The sequence below is a fragment of the Protopterus annectens genome, chromosome 11.part0, assembly GCF_019279795.1.
Source record: "Protopterus annectens isolate FY-2018-M chromosome 11.part0, PAN1.0, whole genome shotgun sequence".
NCBI lineage: Eukaryota > Metazoa > Chordata > Ceratodontiformes > Protopteridae > Protopterus > Protopterus annectens.
In genome coordinates this window covers 42,240,203-42,258,929 of record NC_056745.1, presented here as the reverse complement: position 1 = coordinate 42,258,929, position 18,727 = coordinate 42,240,203, and positions in this window count along the sequence as shown.

The window sequence follows — 18,727 nt, the reverse complement described above, 5'->3', positions numbered from 1 at the left end:
AAAAGGATAAAATCCATAATTCTGTGTTAGTTATTAGAGGTTTTTAAGAGAGGTGTGACCAATCTCTCTTTTTTTACTTGGATTGTTGTACTGGTATCTGTAATCTATTTGGACCTTGCATCAACACCTTTTATCTTTTCAAATCCCAGTGCTGTGGTTTGTCAGAGGAGAAATCTTTATCTGTAGACATAGGATATCCTTAAATCTAGGTCTCACCTTCTCCCTCCCTGCAACAACGCAGTCATTCATCACATGCACTTCAGACTTTACTTGGGGAGCAGTTTCATGAGAAATAAAAGTGCAGGGGGTGCGGGACACAAAGGACAGATGCAAGTGCATAAATATCAAGGAGATGCTGGCCCTGATCTGTGCACTCAACTCACTGAACCATCAAAGTGGTTACAGACAATACCACGGTCATGTGATACATTAACAATCAAGGGTCAACCAAATCATACCTCTTTGCAGACTAGCCATGGTATCTTGGTATATAGCTTTACAGCACAGTCTCACTATACAGGTATCCTTCACTCCATTAGAGCAAAACTGTGTGTCAGACAAGCCAAGCAGGACTAGAGCAGACCCTCAGAAATGGAAACTAAATCAGAGGATCTTCCAAGATTTGCTCCATCTGTGGGGAGTTCCTCAAATGAATTGTCTCATAACCCTATCCCCCCACTTGGTCTCCAACATACTGCTGCTCTGTGATCTATGCTTAGGGTTGCCACCTTTTGTTGTGGCTAAAACCAGAGTAAAGCCACACCCCTTGCATCACCAGTAACCCCACCAATTCTCCCGCCCATATTCTGCCCATTTTGTGATGTCATAATTACATCACCTGGCAGGGAACACCCTCTTTTTCCTTCCTGCTGCCTGTTTTCCGCTGATTTACTATGCTTTTCTGTAAAAAAAATAGTCAATTAGCCAATTTACAAACTCTGATAGTCTGTTTCCTTTTTGAAACAGAATACCGGAGTTTGTACAGTGTTTTCCAGACTACCGGAGAATCAGTTTGATTTCCGGATAGTCCGAAAAAAAAACGGAGGGGTGACAACCCTATCTATGCTTAACCTACAAGGTATCGTCTGATCTCACTGATAGATTTCTTTCACATCCACAAAACAAATAACATCAGAAATACTCATTTAAAGGACCAAAGCCTTGTTTGCAAAATAAGCAGGGCATGATGGAGGGACAGGTATGTGTCTCAAAGATTACCCCTTTGCTAAAACAGGCATCCCATTCATATGTAGCAAAGCTCACCCATAAACCTATTCAAACATTACTTGGACCAAAGTACTGGAAAGCACAGATGTACACCTGGTTTTGCACCTATATCCCTAATGGACAGGGGTAGCCTCTGAATGCTTGATGCGTACAAGCCTGTATTGTAAGTGTAAAATTACTTGGGATATTGACAAATGTTAGCAATATTTTCTTAAATTTGGGGAAAGTTTAGGTAGTCTTAAAATGGCTTTTGGGCTGAGGGTTCCTATTATATAATCGAAGATGCAATCCTTCAAATGCGTCTTGATCGAACTTGAAACAATGAAACAGCAAAACAGCGAAATGGCATATAAGCGATTTCTTTCCCTAGGAAAGAAATCACTTGGCCGCCTCCATTACTTTGCCATTTTCCTCACTGTAGTGTGATTTCAGAGTTGGTATATTTAAGTAAGGGGGGTGTGGGGGGGGCGAAGCTCCCCCACTTTATGTAATGTTTTGAAGTTTTTATTTATTTATTTTTTTAAGACTACCCTGGGAAAAAATCGCTGTTCCAAGTGATCGCGATTGTAAGCTTTCGCTTACATGGGGTCGATAAATCAGCGTTTGCTTTTTTAACCATTTGCTGATTTAATATAGACCAGAGGCTGATAGCCTAGTATCCACCTATGAGTCTGTAATAGGAAAGATCACAATGTTAAGGGCTATTCTCATTCTGAATTAGACATAGCACTTTTTACTGATGTATGAGTTTATGTTTTGTATACTGTTATATATAAAGAATGTCAGTTTAGAACTGAAGTGCTTACATAATGAATGTACTAACAGAAAAGAAGGGCAAGGGAAGGTCACAAAGGTCACATGATTAAAACAAAAAGGATGAGTTTGGGGATGTGTTAGCATTGTTGACTGTAAGGATTTGCTGCTATGGAGAACAGTAGGGGATAAAACCTCAAATGACACACTAATGAAACACTAAAGGTGGAGGAGTATCCATATTCACCAAGGATATTCACACATCCAGGCTAGTTGACCAACACAATGCATCTGAAATTCTTCAGGTGCAACTAACACTAGGTAAGACTGCAATCCAAATTGTAGTTTGCTGCAGATCCCCCACCATGCCCCAAGATTCTCACTACACCTTTCTAAACATACTGGAAAATATTAAGATACAACCAAACACCCTAATACTGGGTGATTTCAACTACCCTGCCATTAACTGGGAAAGGTACTCGGGTACCAACACCTTTTCCCAGTAGTTCTTGGAATTCATAAATTCCAACGCCCTAGATCGACTAATCCATTGTCCCACCAGGAGCTCCAATATCATAGACCTGGTTGTTACCAACATGGGAGATAGATGCTCCACACCAGTGGTCACCCCCTCATTGGTCAGGTCTGACCATAAGCTAATCACCTTTGACATCCACATCCCACCCCCACCCCCCAGTAAGGAAACCTCCGTAAAAAACTTCTCCAAAGCCAACTTTATGCAACTCAAGTCAGAAGTGACAAATGTCATGACATCCATGCAGACGGGAGCTGAAAGTTCGACTGCTGAATCCTACACTAAGGCAGTGTATGAACACATCCACCCATGCATGAATTGTGCCATCCCAAATAGAACTAAGACGCTCTCCTCCAAAAAAAGGAAGCCAGTCTGGTGGTCCCCTGCCATAAACAAACTATACAATAGAAGGAAGAAACAATCGAACAAAAGCGGAAAATCCCAGGATGCAAAAAACTCCCTTACCAGCCTCAGTAAGAAGCTGAGATCCCTCATAAAATCCTTCAAAGCTAGTTACAAAAATAGAATTGCCAAAGATTCCAAAGACAAACACAAGGCATTCTATAGTTATGTCAAGAATCTAAATGGCAATGCTCAGATCTGCTCTGAGCTACAACAGAATGGCATTAAATATACTGATCCCAAGGATATTGCCAATATCCTGCTAGATTGATTTAGTGCCAACTTCACCCCCCCTCTCACCCTCCTAAAGGGCCCATCTCAATACCAAAAGATTGCCAAATTCCGGTAATCACGGCCACACCGGTAGAAACCGCACTCTCCAAAGCTAAGAATACAGCATCAATTGGACCAGATGACATCCCGGGCTGTGTACCACATGAACTGGCACCTCACCTAAGTGTCATGTTTAATCATAGCCTCGCCTCAGGCTTCGTGCCCACTGAGTGGTGTACAGCTACAGTTATCCCACTCCACAAGGGGGGATCCACCTTGGATCCTGGGAACTACCGTCCCATCAGTCTGACAAGCCTGATCTGCAAGGGCATGGAATGCATTATCATGGAACTTATAAACAAAGACATTGGCAACCTTCAAACACTGGACTCCACCCAGTTTGGGTTCGTGAAGGGCTGATCTTGTCTCCTGAACCTGATTGACTTCTTTGAATCAGTATCCAGAGCTGTGGACAAGGGTAAAGCAGTACACACAGCCTATCTGGACCTCGCCAAGGCCTTCGACACCATCCCCCACTCTGGAATCATAGATAAACTTACTAAGCTGGGCATTAATCCCTACATCACTCGATGGGTTGCCAACTGGCTTACTGACAGAACCCAGACTGTAAAAGTAGCCGACTCCTAATCAAGCTTGTGTTTGACGCTCCCGGTCAACAAATGTAAATAAATAAATAAAAATAAATAAATAAAATAAATAAATAAAGCTCCAGACAAGTGGAGTACCTCAGGGTTTAGTCCTGGGGCCGCTCTTGTTTGGCATCCACTTCTCTGAAGTACAGGCCAACACTAAGGACTCTGGCTAACAAAGTTCGCAGATGACTGCAAACTGGGAGCCATTATTGAATCCCCAAATGATGTGGATATTCTACAAAAGGGTCTTACAGAAACAGATGCTTGGTGCCAGAGCCATGAGCTCAAGCTTAATGCCAAGAAATGTATAGTTATCCCCTTTGGGAAAAAACATGTACCCATGAATTACCACATAGATGGCAGTACACTAAAAACTGAAAGTGTAATGCAAGACTTAGAGACACAGGTGGACAGTGGTCTTACCTTCGATAAGCACATCGCCACAGCAGTCAGTAAATCCTTCTATGTGGCACACCCTCATCACTAAGGGCTTTTCATCCAGAAAAAAGGAGGTCATTGTCCCGCTGTACTCATCCTTCATTAGACCCATTATAGAGTACAACGCCCCATTTGGTATGACATCTGCAACAGCTGGAAAGGCCACAGAAATACCTTACTAAAAAAAATCACAGGCCTAAAGCAGATGCCCTATGCTGACCGTCTAAAAAACTTCAGCTAATGCTTTCTGGCACATCGTCTACTCAGAGGGGATCTCTGCTTAACATACAAGGCCATGTCAAACTCAGTGTTGTTGGACATGCTACACTTAAAGAAATCCCAATCTCTCAGAGTCACACACTCCAGGGATCTAAACCTGGTCATCACAATGAACAAAACATGCTGGAGGGATAGGTTCCTGACCTAGAGACTCCCCAGACTCTGGAATAGACTGCCCATACATGTCAAGCTGAGCGCCTATTTGGCCGTCTTCAAAAGGAACCTTGATGAATGGATGGGAGATAGGAAATTCACCCCGGGGATCACGTCAGTCACCCTGCTAGACAGGGGTCCAGGGAAGTAAATATTGTGGGAAGAAATAGCCAGGGAATTGTTATGGTTAGGCTTGTATAGACCCTATGGCCGATAGCTTAGTACCGACTTATGAACCTATGAGTGAAGGAAATTGTTACAGTGAAGGTGGTGGACATGATCTATGCATAACCACTTTAGGTTTTTAAGGGTCTACAGTGATGTGAAGAATGTGAGAGCCCAGAAGAAAGTTTGGCTGTTTTATGACAGATTAAGATTTCCCTTTAGTACTATAACTGAAAAGACTGTGTAGTTGGCTGTATTATAACTGAAAAGAGGGTGCAGTTAGTTGAAGAATGTCTTGGTTAGCTAGACAGCAAAAGCTGAAGATAGTTGAGCTGATCCTAGGAGTAAAGTACTGATGATCAGAGTAACTGGAAGGCAGCCTAAGTGCTTAGTGTTTGCAGTAGCATACATGACTGTAAAATCTGAGATATTGGTCAATGTAGACTCCTAGATGTTTTGTGCAAGTTATAGTTCCAGGTTGGATGTTGTTGTTATGTGTTACAGAAAATGAAAAAGATCATATTTTGCAGCATGACACAAATGCATTTTCATTTTGTAGCATTTAGTATAAGTTTTGTGTTGGATAACTATGTTTGTCATGAGTTGAAATCAGATTGTAAGTGTATGGGACTTGGAAGAAGAGAAAAGGAGAGAATCCAGAACATATTGGATGAGCTATAGCTGGAAATGATAAATACAATATGAAAGGGACAAGAAGTGAAACTTTTGGAATGCCTGCATATTGATAACAGGATGTGATAAGAAATTGTTCTACTTATTCTGCACAAAATTAGTTGAAGTGCTTTAGATGAACACATAAGTGCTGTAAACTGCTTGGAAAATTGGACAAGCAAGAAGCTAAAGCTCATATATTGAGCATCATAGTCTCTTTGATGGTTGTCTTGGGCCGTGTTCTGTCCTGACCTTGTGTTTAATACCACTGCATCATCTTCACAGCAGGCAGTTGTGGTCTTCTGATAGTGGAATAATGTGGCGTTTGTTAAAACTGAAGACATCAATGGCTCTGAGATCAAACTATGTGGTAATCATTTGTCAACTAGTTTTAATTGAGAAGTCTTAATGAGCTACTTTGCAGCTTTTGTTTAGTTTGATAAGTAGCTATAGGTAATCAAGTGTTATCATACAGGTAAATCTAAGAGTGAGCTTTTATGTTCATCGGTAGTTTATAACTGACATTACCAAAAAATACTCAATAATACCACACTTCTGGTACAGGTCAGTCCTGTTTTTACTGTCTCTCTCTCTACCGCTGACCATCTACTATGTATTAATGTCACTCTTCAATTGTCCAGTGGAAATACCCTGTAAGCATGGTAGCTGCATGGCTCCAAATGTCCTTGGTATAATTCAAAAAAGCAAGAGCCACCAAAACAGTGACAATGAGCTTTATTATAATAGTATTTTTAACAGTGACAATGAGATTTATTATAATAGTATATGGAGAACAAACAGACCGGTTTCGGCTGAAAAGGTACAAAGCCTTTATCAGTGTATCAAACACTGTTGAAGACTTTGTAACTTTTCAGCTGAAACCGATCTGTTTGTTCTCCTTATACTATTATAATAAATCTCATTGTCACTGTTTTGCTGGCTCTTGCCTTTTTGGATTACTCCTCAATTCTCCCAACGATGTGAAGATGAGATAGGGGTATCAAACTATGGTGCCCACTTGGTGGAAGAAGAGACCCTGTAATCCCTCCATGTGCACAAACATACATGCACAAATACACAGACACACACGCACAGACATTCACACACCTTCCTCTGCACAGGATTTGCTTGCACTTTCCCTTATTTTTATATTTCAGAATTGAAGCCCCTGATTTTCATCAGGTGCCATGGAAAACCAGGCTCCCCCAGTATGTGTAAGTCACCATTTTAGGTCACTTGTTTTTGCCTCTGTTTGCTCCACTTTTACTTGGGCCTACTACTCAGTCCTGACTTTACTGGGTTTAAGAGTTTATCCCCTGTATGTCAATCTGCAATTCAGCACTTTGTTACACAAGCTGAAAATTCCTTACTCATAACTCACTCTACCACACTGAAAGTTATGAATCTGAACTTCTTTGGTAATTCTGTATGAGGTGGAAGGACTGTAACTTGAATAAATTTAAAGACGAACTTACATAACTCTACAACACACACACCATTCATTGAACTCTTGACCTGTCCTACACTGTTGCATTCATTGTCAAGCCTCACCACACAAAACATGGTATAAAACACTATAAAGTAAACTATCCCATTACACTTTCAAGATGGTTCCACTCGTGACACACCAGACCCTCACCTGATCCTCACCTGGATGAAACAAGCTTATCAAAACCTCTATAATAAGTATTTATTTGGATGGACAACTCCAACTGCACCCTCCATGTGTGGTCTTCATCTTTACCCCTTTATACCTGGGTTTTCTAACTTGATGGTTGCACAACCACAGAGAAAAGAGAAAAAAAAAACACAAATAACTGCTGACTGCAGGCAAATAGCAACTGCACCAGCAATGATTTTCTACTGAGTATTTGATCAGGGAGTAGATTATTGTAAACTATACTTCATGATTTAAAACTGGATCCAGTTTACAATCAATGAAGTGTAGGTAATGAAATTTAAAATCATGAAGTGATGCTTACTAGTCAGCAGTGATACCCTTTCAACAGAAATTTCCACTTTCAAAAAAGTTATTTGTACAGGCAACCAATACAGGTCCAGCAGTAAAATCTCAAAAAAGCAGACTAAAACAAAATTATTCTAATCTATTCATAAGTTTTCACAACTTGAAAAACTGTACTCTTCTCTCATCCTTAATCCTAGGTTTTTTTATATGATTATCTTAACAGATATAGATTTTTTGTTGCATTTAGTAATGCATTCATGAAGGCTATGACATGAAAGTTAAGTGTTGTAATTAATGATTCTTTATGGATTTACTTCTACTGAAACCGTCCAGTAATGCCTGTATGTTCCCATGTTATGATTAGTTGGAAAGGTTGGCTATCTGTGGTAATATTTGGATGGCACAGTGGTGAAGCAGTAGCATTGTCGGCTCATAGCAAGAGGTTCTCCGGTTCGATTGTCAGCTGGAATGCCTTCTGTGTGGGGTCTACATGTCCTCCCTGCATTCATATGGGATTCTTCCAGGTACTCCGGTTTCCTCCCACATTTCAAAGACATGCATATGGAGCATGTCTTCCTGGGCCTGCACTGAAAAATGTCTTTGTTCCAAGTCGGATGTACCTGGTAAATAGGTTCATAGGTTGGCATTAGGCTATCAGCCCTAGGGCCTATACAAGCCTAGCCATAACAATTCCCTGGCTATTTCTTCCCACAGTATTTACTTCCCTGGACCCCTGTCTAGCAGGACAACTGACATGATCCCTGGGGTGAATTTCCTATCTCCCATCAAATCATCAAGGTTCCATTTGAAGAGGGCCAAAGAGGTGCTCTGCTTGACATGTATGGGCAGTCTATTCCAGAGTCTGGGGAGTCTCTGGGTCAGGAACCTATCCCTCAAGCATGTTTTGTTCATTGTGATGACAAGGTTTAGATCCCTGGAGCGTGTGACTCTGAGGGATTGGGATTTCTTTAAGTGTAGCATGTCTAACAGCTCTGGGTTTGACATGGCCTTGTAAGTTAAGCAGAGATTGCCTCTGAGTAGACGATATGCAACAGAGTATAGGTGGAGGTTTTCTTAGATGGTCAGCATAGGGCATCTGCTTTAGGCCTGTGATTCTTTTAGTGAGGTATTTCTGCGGCCTTTCCAGTTGTTGCAGATGTTTTGAGAGGTACATAACAAATGGGGCATTGTATTCTATAATGGGTCTAATGAGGGATGAGTACAGTGGGACAATGACATCCTTTTTTCTGGATGAAAAGCCCTTAGTGTATGAGGTGTGTCACATAGAAGGATTTCCTGACTGTTGTGGTGATGTGGTTATCGAAGGTGAGACCAATGTCCACCTGTGTCCCTAAGTCTCATCACACTTTTGGTGTTTAGTGTACTGCCACCTATGTGGTAATTCACGGGTACATGTTTTTCCTTAAAGGGAATAACTATACATTTCTTGGCATTGAGCTTGAGCCTATGACTCTGGCACCAAGCATCTGTTTCTGTAAGGCCTTATTAAAGAATATCAACATCATTTGGGGATTCAGTAATGACTCCCAGTTTACAGTCATCTGCGAACTTTATTAGCCAGAGTCCTTAGTGTTTGCCTGTACTTCAGAGAAGTAGATGCCAAACAAGAGCAGTCCCAGGACTGAACCTGAGGTACTCCACTTGTCTGGAGCTGGATTTGGAGTTGGCTACTTTTACAGTTTGGGTTCTGTCAGTAAGCCAGTTGGCAACCCATTGAGTGACGTAGTAATTAATTCCCAGCTTAGTAAGTTTATCTATGATTCCAGAGTTGGGGATGGTGTCAAAGGCCTTGGTGAGGTCCAGATAGGCTGTGTGGACCACCTTACCCTTGTCCACTGCTCTGGAGACTGATTCAAAGAAGTCAGTCAGGTTCAGGAGACAGGATCGGCCCTTCACGAACCCAAACTGCGTGGTGTCCAGTGTTTGAAGGTTGCCAATGTCTTTGTTTATAACTTCCATGATAATACATTCTATGGTTTTGCAGATCAGGCTCATCAGACTGATGGGGCGGTAGTTCCTGGGATCCAAGGTAGATCCTCCCTTGTGGAGTGGGATAACTGTAGCTCAGTGGGCACAAAGCCTGAGGTGAGGCTATGATTAAACATGACACTTGGGTGTGGTGCCAGTTCATTCTGTATTTCATGTAGTACACAGCCTGGGATGTTGTTTGGTCCCATGGATGCTGTATTCTTAGCTTTGGAGAGTCTGCATGGGTGTCATGAAGTTTGTCACTTCTGACTTGAGTAGCATGAAATTGGCTTTGGAGAAGCTTTTCACAGAGGTTTCCTTACTGGGGGGTGGGATGTGGATGTCAAGGGTGATTAGCTTATGGTCAGACCTGACCAACGAGGGGGTGACCATAGGTGTGGAGCATCGATTTCCCATATTGATAATGACCAGGTCTAGGATATTAGACCCCCTGGTGAGACTAAGGATTAGTTGATCCACAGTGTTGGAATTTATGAATTCCAAGAACCGTTGGGCAAAGGTGTTGGTACATGAGTAGTTTTCCCAGTTAATGGCAGGGTAGTTGAAATCACCCATTATTAAGGTGTTTGGTTGTATCTTAATATTTTCCAGTATGTTTAGAAGGGTATAGTGAGAATCTTGGGGCATAGTGTGGGATCTGTAGCAAGCTACAATTTGGATTGCAGTCTTACCTAGTATTAGTTGCACCTGCAGAATTTCAGACGCATTGTGTTGAGCAACTAGCTTAGTGTTGTGAATATCCTTGATGAATATGGACACTCCTCCACCTTTAGTGTTTTGGTCCTGGTTTGATGGCCGAAAGAAGTGGCAAGAGTTGCAGCCTGGTATTGCAGGTGTGCTCTCTGGAGCCTTGAACTAGGTCTCAGTTACTGCACAGATATCGATGTTCCCCATTGTTAGGAGTGCCTCAAGTGAGTGTATTTTGAGGTTTAGACTTCTAGCATTGAGTAGCATTACCTTCAGATTTTGCATGCATGCACCTGTTATGGTGGTTGTTTTTTCCTTTGAACTTTGCCTAAAAAAGGCACTATAGGGGTGGAAAGAGCCTTAGCCAGTAACCTGAATCCCAGGGGCGACCGGTGCAGAACATCTCTGACAAAGCAGTGTGATCTGTTGATCATGTCATCCCAGGCAGACAGATACTGGATCTTTGAATGACACCAGGAGCTTAGCCAGTTGTGAAGTCAATCATTTTGTCCTTATACTGTGGTATCATTCTGGGTGAGGGCAGGATGTTACTCAGGGCTAGGGTCATACCTGCCTGGGCCACATGATCTGAGAGCTCTCCCATGTCTCTTTTCATGTAGTCCAGGGAGGTACGTCTCAAGTCATTCACTCCGACATGGACAATGACAGAGTCATATTTCTACTTGTGGAGTGACTTGAGTGCATGCATTATGTAGCGGATCCTGGCACCTGACAGGCAGCTGACTAATTTTCTCCTTGTTCAGCCTGGTGAGTGGGACATCAGTGTGCCTGACTATAAAGTCACCTATGACTAAAGTGTTGGGTATGTTGTCTTGCCTTAGGGGCTGTTGTTGGGTGGCACACTGGTGTTGCGAGCTATGTGACACTTTGATTGTGATTGGTGTTTGTTTGCATTTCAGCTTTGGATGTCCTTGTTGCCTGGGCAGGTTACTGTTAAGGGCCTCCTCATATGTGGGTTTAGTATTGCCATGTGTGGGTGTTTGTGGTGTGGGTTTAGAAGGGCTATGTGTTGCTTGAGGTGTAGTGCAGGTGTTAACCTTCTCCTGTTGACTGTCTAGCACAATTTTGGGTGAAGAGAGCTTTGCTTCCAGTTTGGCTATGTGAGTGCATCTCTTGCAGGTTGTAGTGTTGGGTGGTAGGAGGAGAGGTTTGTCTGTGTACATGAGGCAAGTGCAGCATTGCCCCAGTATGCCCAGATTCCCCAGGTGGACAGGAGAAATCACAGGATGTTGACCCGTGGACCATGCCTGTTTTGGTGCTTTTTTTTGTAAAGTACAAGAGCTGTTTTTCCCTACCTTAGCAAGGTACTTTGCAGTTATAGGCTGTTTAGTACCTATGATTAATTTCTCCTTATTAACAAGCAGAGTTGAGGTCTTGTATCAGTTTAAGACTTCCTAGTGCTTTCCAGCAGGTTTTAAAGTAAGTGCTAGTCACAGGGATGCTTAAAGGTAAGATAAAAAAAATGGTTTATACTAAACACTGCAGTGTGCACTAGAGGAGTTAGATGTGAAGGTAGGTAACTTAAGATGTTAAGTTGTCTATCTCGCCTTCGTTCTTGCTGGTTGGGATCGGAGCTGATCCTCGGCTCCGACTCTGCCATCTTCAATAGCTCGAGAGCTGTTTACTGGCTCGAGACTACCCCTTATCCCATAATGCCTAGTGATAGCTACCCAGATCTCGTTTGCCGCTTCAGCTGCGAGGTGTCATTTTTCTGGCTCAGGCTCATATAAAGTTTTTTGTATAAATTTCTTCACTAGATTTCAACCCTTCTAGTTTTTTATTGTTAATGATAGTCTTGTTTTGTGATAGTTAGCTTGTTAGCTTGTAGTATCCCCCTTTTTCTTGTAGAACTCGTTTAACTTAGAGAGTTATCCCCACCCTTCCCCCCTACCTCTTCTTGTCAGGTTAGCCATTTACATTAGAGGCTTTTCCTTCTACCTTTCTCTTATAGGCTAGCTGTTAAAGTTAGAGGCTTTCCTATTCTCTTAAAAAAAAAAAAAAAAAAAAAAAACCTTTAGCTATAGTCTTTATAGTAGTGTGTTTTTTGTAGACTGTATTTTGCTTCTGGTTGTTATTGTTGTAATTGTTTTTCCTTACTTTCAAGAATGTCAAAGGAATCCAAGGTTTCTGGGTTCAAGAAGTGTGACTCATGCAGTCAGAAAATGTCTCTGACAGATGGGCACACTTCTTGCGTTTATTGTTTAGGCGCTGTGCACCTGCAGGACTCTTGTTCTTTCTGCCATGCCTTTAGTCCAAGAGTCCTGCAGGAGTGTAAGAATAAACTTATCCTTAGGGGTCTTTTAAAACCCCAGGATTCACTGGCCAAGAGCTCACAGCCTGTGAAATCCCCTAAACCCACTAAGTCATCGGCTCCAAGTTCAGAGTCGTCTTCGGTTCAGGGTTTACCTTCCACATCGGTTCCGGCTGGCACCGACAAGACAATCTCCCCATCTGCACCATCAGTGGCTTCGGAGCCATCATGGAGTCACAAGAGGCTAAGGTCCCCCTCACTTGAATTGCTGCATTTGGCTCTTCGGTCTCCTTTCTTCAGAGCGAGCGCAGTCACTGATCCTCTCACTCCTCTCAGTCCTCTAGGCTATCGGATCATGATGTGGAAAGAGTGGTCAGTAGGTTGCTAAAGTCGCAGCCACTAGTCAAGTTGTTGTCCAGCCCTCCTCAACAGGTATCGGCCCCGTCCACTTCTCTCGATGTTCCTCCTCCGACTCCAATGAGTTTGGAGCCGGAGTTCATTGGGGTTCAGTAGTGGAACCATCAGCTCCGATAACACTTCGGTTCCGACGTCGGCTCCGATTCCCTCGGTGGTGCCGTCCATCGAGGGATCTGGGTGGGGCTCCCTCATCTGCTTTGAGGGGGTGAGTGGCATCGGACCCTTGTCCGACCCCGTTCTCCCTCTCGGAGCTTCGACGCAGGTGAGCTTAGCTCCTACATCGGCCTCTGAGCCATCTCCCTCGGTGCGGAGAAAGATTCCTATTTCTTTGGAACCAGAGCTTTCTCTGCATCATGGCAAGGACGCCTTCAATGTCATACGGAGTGTGCTGGCCACTGAGTCAGCTCCATTATCAGCCCCACCGGCTCCATCCCCTGTAGTGCCTGTGCCAACCTCTGTTCCTCCTCCAGACCCCAAGCGTAGGGAACCGATGCTCCAGGGCACCCCATTGGGTGTTTCCTCTTCTTCCGAGGACTCCCCTGATCTCTCAGAGGAGCCCCCTCGGAAGAAGAAGTGCAAGAAGAAGCACATTAACTCCCCTAAGTCTGTCACTTCTGATGCAGACTTAGATGAATTGGAAGGGTCCCCGACATCCCCCTCTGAAGATGTTTCTTTTTTGGACATCCTGGAGATGCTCAAGCAGAGGGGGAACTGGAATCCCCTAGCCCCTTCTGAGGATGTCTGTATTTCTGGATGCCTTCGGTTCCCAACCTTCCACCTCCTGGGTGTCTCTGCTTTTCAGTGGTGGCTCAAAAGGCTTGGTCAGCTCTGGGTTCAGTGGAACCAACTCCTATTAGACCTGGTAAATTTATTATAGCACCCCAGGATAAGCGGTTCCTTATGAAAGGTGTCCTTGTTCATGCTATGGTGGTAACAGCAGCCACAAAAAAAGAGTTAGCGGAGACCTCTTCATCTGTCCATCCCACTAACAAAGAGCTCGGAGATACCCTCCAAGTTTCAACAGCTGAGGGAGCACAAGCTAAGGTGGCTTCCCAGCTAGCGACACTTAATTCTGTTGTTAACTCCTCCATGAGGCTCATTTCCTATGCAACCGATGGGGAGATTAGAGCCACTGGTAGTGGGGTGGCCCTTAGGAGGCATGCCTGGATGTGGCTGTGTAACTTTGCGAAACTCTTTCGAGCGTCCTTCACCAACACTCCCTTTGATGGTTCCTTTGTTTTTGGACCACAGGTGAAAGACACTTTGACTAGGTGTGAGCAAGAAGGCAAGACTCTCTCTGCCGTGGGAGTCCGTTTTTCCACTCCCTCTAGACCCTACCCCAAAGGTCAGAAGAGTGGTAAGATGTGGTTCTGTAAATCTCAGGGAGATTTGCCTGACACACGTAGTGATTTTTCCACCAGAGGCAGAGGGGGAAACAATAATAATAGACGCTGCCCTCGTAGCAGAGGGGGTCCGCAGAACCAGGGCAACAGAGAATCCTTCTCTGATAAGCCCTTTCAGCATCCCTGAAGGGTTGCCCGGCTGCTCATCTCTGGAGGCAGTCGGGGGACGACTTTCGCTGTACCCAAAAGCCTGGTGAAGTTTAACATAAGACAGATGGGTATGGTCCGTTATATCCAGAGGTTACAAAATTCCCTTCCTTCAACCCCCCTTGCAGTCAAGGAAGACCCTCCTAGATGTTCCACCCAATCTGAGGGAGCAAGCAGTAATAGAAGTTTCAAAACTGCTAGAATAAAGAGCCATCCAGGAAGTCCCGGCAGACCAACACATATCCGGAACTTACTCAAGTTTCTTTTTAGTACCAAAAAAAGACAGGGGACTGGAGACTGATTCTGGATCTCAGCAGACTAAACAGGTCTGTACAAAGAATGAAGTTTTGGATGGTCACGCTACAGTCCATTCTACCCTTTCTGGGTCAGGACAATTGGATGTGCTCTATAGATCTTCAGACGCATACTACCATATAAAGATGGGAAGGCGCTCCAGAAGATATCTTCGCTTCCGGCTGGGGGCCAGTCATTATCAGTTCAGAGCTCTGCCCTTGGGTCTCACCACAGCCCCCAGGGTGTTCACCAAATGTATGGCAGTGGTCACGGCTCACCTGAGGTGTTAAGGATTCCAGGTGTTTCCATATCTAGATGACTGGCTCCTTACTGCTACCACCAGGCATCAACTCATACAAGCACGGGACTACACAATCTCAATCTGTTCACAGCTCGGCATCACAATAAATTTCAAAAAATCTACCTTGTTGCCCTGTCAGTCTATCACCTATATAGGAGCAGACTTAGACACAAGGGATATGTTTGCAAGGCTACCACCAGAAAGGGTGTCCACAATCCGTCAGCAGGTACAGGTTCTAATGCAGAGTAAAAGGATCCAAGTCAGGTACGTTCTTCAAACTCTGGGCTCCATGGCAGCAGACATTCTCCTAATCCCACTGGCGCACTTTCATATGAGGATACTTCAGTGGCTTCTGTTCACGCAGTGGTCTTTCCAAGAGCTACCCATGACATATGAGATCATGATCACGGACGCATGCAAAAGGCATCTTTCTTGGTGGATGGTCTCCCCACTAGTTACTCAGGGCAAGCCTTTCATACAAACCCCTCCGGTAGCCACAGTGATGACGGATGCCTCCCGGATAGGGTGGGGGGGCATTATCTGGGCAGGACAGTCTAAGGCACATGGCAACCTCACGAGTACCATCTGCATATAGATGTCCTGGAAATGAGAGCTGTGCTCCTGGTGTTTCAAGCCCTTCAAGGCTCTCTTCCTCCTGGGACCATTGCTATTCAAACGGACAACATGTCAGTGGTGTAGTACATCAACAAGCAGGGTGGAACCAGGTCCTACCCCCTATGTCGAGAAGCACTCAGGCTTTGGCAGTGGGCGATTTCCTCCCAACATTTTCTGACGATGCACATCCCTGGGAGATCCAACATCATAGCAGACAGGCTCAGCAGAGCTATTCTAATGCCTCATGAGTGGTCTCTGAATCAAGATATAGCCATTCTTGTTTTTCGCAAATGGGGACAGCCTTGCTGCAATCTCTTTGCCACCCCCTTCAACAGCAAATGCAGCAACTACTTCTCCCTTCTTCCACTTCCGGGTCACACACCCAGAGATGCTGTAGTCCACGATTGGCCCCAGGGACTTCTTTGTGCCTTTCCTCCATTCCCTCTGATACCCAAACTTATACAGAAAGCAATATCGTTGGGTTGCAAGATGATCCTCATTGCTCCCTACTGGCCTCGACAGATATGGTTTCCGTTCCTGCACTATTACCTTCTCGATCAACCCTGGACTCTGGACCCAATTCCAGACCTCCTGGTTCATCAATCAGGCGGGTTGCATCAATCCCTAAAAACCCTCCAGCTCACAGCTTGGTTGCTCCACTCCCAACCTTAGCCAGGCTTCCCAGCATTTCCCCAGCAGTCCGTGACATTATCGTGTCCTCTCACAAGTCTAAAACGAAGAAAACTTATGCTAGCAAATGGAAACATTTTTCTTGTTGGGCAGAGACTAGGAATGTGGATCCCTTCTCAGCCCCAGTCCACGAAATCTTGGAATTCCTAGCTCTGCTGTTTCATTACCTGGTCCGCTGCTTCTTTGATCAGAGTATGAATGGTGGCCATTTCTAACTTTCATGTTGGTTTTTCGAACTCTAACATTATGTCTCATAAGCTATGTAAAGCTTTTTTGAGAGGGGCAACTCTTCTTAGGCCTCCAGTGAGAGATCCCCGTCCTCCTTGGGACCTTAATTTAGTCCTAACCTCCTTAATTCTGCCCCCTTTTGAACCAACAGCTTCTTGCTCTATCAAGTTCCTATCTTGGAAGACACTCTTTCTGGTAGCTATTACTTCAGCCAGACGTGTCTCTGAACTTCAGGCGCTATGTGCTCGTCCTCCTTACTTGGTTTTTCATAAGGACAGGGTTGCTCTGAGAACTAATCCCTCATTTCTCCCTAAAGTCTGCTCAGAAAGTAACATAAACCAGTCTATAGATCTTCCTGTTTTCTTCCCTACTCATACCAACAAGGCAGAATACAAACTACACCAAATGGATGTTCATAGGCAATTGTGCTTTTAACTGCACAGAACTTAAGAAGTAAGGAAATCGGACCAACTATTCCTCTCTTACACCTTGGGCAAACAAGGTCTCCCAGTTTCCAAGGTAACCTTGTCCAGATGGTTGTCACACACTGTTAATTTCATTTATCAGTTAAGGAACAAACAGTTACCTATTAAACTAAAAGGTCATTCTACTAGGGCCTTGGCCACCTCTGTAGCCTTCCAGTCCAGGTTGCCCATGGATTCTATCTGTGCAGCTGCCACATGGGCAAACCTTCATACCTTTATTTCTCATTACAAGTTGGATATGGTCTCCAGGAGCAGAGCTGACTTTGGTTCCACTGTTCTGAAGAGTCTGTTCCACTGAGCCACCCAGGATGTTAGGTGCTAGGGACGCTGCCCCAACCAGGAAGAATGAAGGTGAGATAGACAACTTAACATAAAGAAGTTATGTACCTACCATAATGTTACATGTTAATTGTCTTCATCTCGCCTTCCTTCTTGCATTCCACCCTCCATCCCCCTGTCCTAGTGGATCGAGAGGAGTTTTTTGTTCTGTTTCACTGGCTGTGTGTTCTCTTGTGCCCTTTTTTGACCTAAGAAAATATGGCAGGTATAGTCAACTGGTTCTTGACTGAATTATTATGTTGTTATGTCTGGGTTTAGCTATTTCAAATGAGATCTGGGTAGCTATCGCTAGGCATTATGGGATAAGGGGTAGCCTCAAGCCAGTAAACAGCTCTCGAGCTATTGAAGATGGCTGAGTCAAAACCGAGGATTGGCTCCGATCCCAACCAGCAAGAAGGAAGGCGAGCTGAAGACAACTAACATGGAACGTTATGGTAGGTACATAACTTCTTTTTTTACCTGTCTAAAAAGTTAAGTTTTAGTGGAGTCTCACTATTTTTAAAACAGCAAGATATATTGAAAGGTGGTGGTCTCTCTTGTATTCTGGTACTATGGAATACAGTAGGATGGCCAATACATTTAAATAGTTGAAGGGGAGTGATTTCACAAAATGATAATTTTGTGCTTACTCACAAAAGTCAGTATAAACAGAGAGGAAATGAGATATATGGTCAGATTGACATAAGGGGAAGGCAACTAGAAAGACAGTGGTGTTTAAGAACACTACAGTAACCAGGTGGGGAAAACATTTCTGCCTGACTCACAAGAGACAGAGCTGTGGTCTGTTTTCAAGTTTTAATATGCAGTTAAAAGCAGAATACAAGTAAAACACAAGGTAAATAAAACAAATCACATTATTCAAAATATAAAAAGGCAATAAAGTAATACAACAAATCAAAAGCAAACTAACCTTTCCCTCACAGCAAAGTGTAGCAGAGTCTGGGTGAGCCTTTCTAGTAAAGCTCTGACATTTTTTATTTTACCCCTTAAATAGAAGGTTTAGTTCCTAGCTGCAACCCTTCAGTTCACAGATGATTAACCTTAACTGACCTGTACTAATTTCTGCCTGACTCACAAGAGACAGAGCTGTGGTCTCTTTCCAAGTTTTAATATGCAGTTAAAAGCAGAATACAAGTAAAACACAAGGTAAATAAAACAAATCACAGTATTCAAAATAGAAAAAGGCAATAAAGTAATACAACAAATAAAAAGCAAACTAACCTTTCCCACACAGCAAAGTGTAGCAGAGTCTGGGTCAGCCTTTCTAGTAAAAGAATGTTGAATAAATAAATAAATATATTCCATAACTTCCCAAATAACTTG